Source organism: Propithecus coquereli, unplaced genomic scaffold (genome assembly GCF_000956105.1).
Source record: "Propithecus coquereli isolate 6110/MARCELLA unplaced genomic scaffold, Pcoq_1.0 Scaffold17, whole genome shotgun sequence".
Classification (NCBI taxonomy): domain Eukaryota; kingdom Metazoa; phylum Chordata; class Mammalia; order Primates; family Indriidae; genus Propithecus; species Propithecus coquereli.
Window position 1 is genome coordinate 1993233 of NW_012141635.1, and position 373 is coordinate 1993605.

Below are 373 nucleotides of genomic sequence, written 5' to 3' on the forward strand. Positions count from 1 at the left end.
CAAAAACAATTATCCATTGAGGTTATACAAGTTGTTGAGTTGTGATCCTAAGTCATCACTACAATAAACATCACATAAAATATTTATATCATCCCAAAATTTTCTTAGGTTTCATCCCATTCAATATCCTTTCTACACTAGAACTCAGAATACCATTGATCTGCTAGTATGCATCTTGTAGAATTTCATATACAAGAGTCGGGCTACATTCACACTTTTGTCTGTTTTCTTTCATTAATATATCAGGTTTGAGATATATCTGTGCCACTATAGGTGTCAATAGTTTCTTTTTACTGCTGATATTCCAAAGTTTATTTATTCTCTTGTTGATAAACAGTAACACATGAAAAAAATGCATCAAGACCCACTCATT